Source organism: Mytilus trossulus, unplaced genomic scaffold, assembly GCF_036588685.1.
Source record: "Mytilus trossulus isolate FHL-02 unplaced genomic scaffold, PNRI_Mtr1.1.1.hap1 h1tg000024l__unscaffolded, whole genome shotgun sequence".
Taxonomy (NCBI): Eukaryota; Metazoa; Mollusca; class Bivalvia; order Mytilida; family Mytilidae; genus Mytilus; species Mytilus trossulus.
In genome coordinates, this window is record NW_026963290.1 from 6,886,049 (window position 1) to 6,889,189 (window position 3,141).

Below are 3,141 nucleotides of genomic sequence, written 5' to 3' on the forward strand. Positions count from 1 at the left end.
ACACAACATGAAATAATACTTTTTTAAATATTTCAATATCATTTTTAAAGAAATCCACATTTAATTTTTTGTTTTACCCCATGACTTTGTTATTATGTAATGGCTGCTATGATTACTGAAACTTATTTTTTTTACAATTTCACAATTAAGTTGAGTAACAAATAATTAATGATCCAAGACATTGAGATTTTAAAATATTGATGTAGCAAGCAAGTTGAAGATAGACAAAAGGTAGAGCAAAGCTATAACAAGCACAAAAAATATCCATCTACAATTTTGATTTTAATTCACCAACCTTCTTCACAATCAACCTGTGACAGACTTCGTACTTTGACATCCTCCAATGATGACATCTTTAAAGTTGTTGCAGAAGAATCTTTCAAGGGTGATACCCTGGTATCAGCTCCTAATCCGATATTTGAAACTTCCCCAAAATGCAGTTCATCAACTCCCACTTCAACAACTTCAACAACTTCAACAAGTTGTGATGACAAATTTAAAGTTGATGCAGAAAAGACATTATCTTGAGGCAGACATGTTGGTGACAAGAAACCATCCTTAGTGTCAGACTGGTCAGCAGCAAATTGTGTTGACAAAACATCATCCTCTTTGTCAGACTGGTCAGCAGCAAGTTGTGTTGACAAAACATCATCCTCTGTGTCAGACTGGTCAGCAGCAAGTTGTGTTGACAAAACATCATCCTCTATGACAGACTGGTCAGCAGCAAGTTGTGTTGACAAAACATCATCCTCTGTGACAGACTGGCAAGCAGCAAGTTTTGTTGACAAAATATCATCCTCTATGACAGACTGGTCAGCAGCAAGTTGTGTTGACAAAACATCATCCTCTGTGACAGACTGGTCAGCAGCAAGTTGTGTTGACAAAACATCATCCTCTGTGACAGACTGGTCAGCAGCAAATTGTGTTGACAAATCACCATCCTCTGTGACAGACTGGTCAGCAGCAAGTTGTGTTGACAAAACATCATCCTCTGTGACAGACTGGTCAGCAGCAAGTTGTGTTGACAAAACATCATCCTCTGTGACAGACTGGTCAGCAGCAAATTGTGTTGACAAATCACCATCCTCTGTGACAGACTGGTCAGCAGCAAGTTGTGTTGACAAAACATCATCCTCTGTGTCAGACTGGTCAGCAGCAAGTTGTGTTGACAAAACATCATCCTCTGTGACAGACTGGTCAGCAGCAAATTGTGTTGACAAATCACCATCCTCTGTGACAGACTGGTCAGCAGCAAGTTGTGTTGACAAAACATCATCCTCTGTGTCAGACTGGTCAGCAGCAAGTTGTGTTTGCAAAACATCATCCTCTGTGTTTGACTGGTCAGCAGCAAGTTGTGTTGACAAAACATCATCCTCTGTGTCAGACTGGTCAGCAGCAAGTTGTGTTGACAAAACATCATCCTCTATGACAGACTGGTCAGCAGCAAGTTGTGTTGACAAAACATCATCCTCTGTGACAGACTGGTCAGCAGCAAGTTGTGTTGACAAATCACCATCCTCTGTGACAGACTGGTCAGCAGCAAGTTGTGTTGCCAAAATTTCATCCTCTGTGTCAGACTGGTCAGCAGCAAGTTGTGTTTGCAAAACATCATCCTCTATGTTTGACTGGTCAGCAGCAAGTTGTGTTGACAAAACATCATCCTCTGGGACAGACTGGTCAGCAGCAAGTTGTGTTGACAAAACATCATCCTCTGTGACAGACTGGTCAGCAGCAAGTTGTGTTGACAAAACATCATCCTCTGTGACAGATTGGTCAGCAGCAAGTTGTGTTGACAAAACATCATCCTCTGTGTCAAACTGGTCAGCAGCAAGTTGTGTTGACAAAACATCATCCTCTGTGACAGACTGGTCAGCAGCAAGTTGTGTTGACAAAACATCATCCTCTGGGACAGACTGGTCAGCAAGTTGTGTTGACAAAATATCATCTTCTGTGACAGACTGGTCAGCAGCAAGTTGTGTTGACAAATCACCATCCTCTGTGACAGACTGGTCAGCAGCAAGTTGTGTTGACAAAACATCATCCTCTGTGTCAGACTGGTCAGCAGCAAGTTGTGTTTGCAAAACATCATCCTCTATGTTTGACTGGTCAGCAGCAAGTTGTGTTGACAAAACATCATCCTCTGGGACAGACTTGTCAGCAGCAAGTTGTGTTGACAAAACATCATCCTTTGTGACAGACTGGTCAGCAGCAAGTTGTATTGGCAAAACATCATCCTCTGTGTCAGACTGGTCAGCATCAAGTTGTGTTGACAAAACATCATCCTCTGTGACAGACTGGTCAGCAGCAAGTTGTGTTGACAAAACATCATCCTCTATGACAGACTGGTCAGCAGCAAGTTGTGTTGACAAAACATAATCCTCTGGGACAGACTGGTCAGCAGCAAGTTGTGTTGACAAAACATCATCCTTTGTGACAAACTGGTCAGCAGCAAGTTGTGTTGACAAAACATCATCCTCTGTGACAGACTGGTCAGCAGAAAGTTGTGTTGACAAAACATCATCCTCTGTGACAGACTGATAAGCAGAAAGTTGTGTTGACAAAACACCATCCTTTGTGACAGACTGGTTAGCAGCAAGTTGTGTTGACAAAACATCATCTTCTGTGACAGACTGGTTAGCAGCAAGTTGTGTTGACAAAACATCATCTTCTGTGACTGTCCCCTCAGAAACTGTTGAGGATGCTTGAGAAAAAAAATATTATTAAATAACCTTGCCTTATATTAAAATTTTCAAACAGCAATAAATAAACTTAACTTTTAAAAATCTTCAAAATTGACACTCCTCATTTCTTTTTATTTGTGTGTCAGAAATTTTCAGATATTTTTTTTATTGATGTCATGCATATGATCTATACCAAGGCAGGAATATGACAATTGTATCATTTTGTCTGATATAATTGAGCTTTTGATTTTGTGATTTGATTAGGGAAACAAGAAACTGAAAACCCAGAAGGTCAAAATCATATGTAATTTACAAAATTACACTCAAAGTTTAAAAAATCTAAAATAAAAGGAAAAAAAAAGAGTTAATATTGCAATGCTATATTTAGCAGCTTAAGTGAACAGCTCAAATAAATGAATCTATGGTATTACCACTGCAGGACAATTTCTAATTTTTTTTT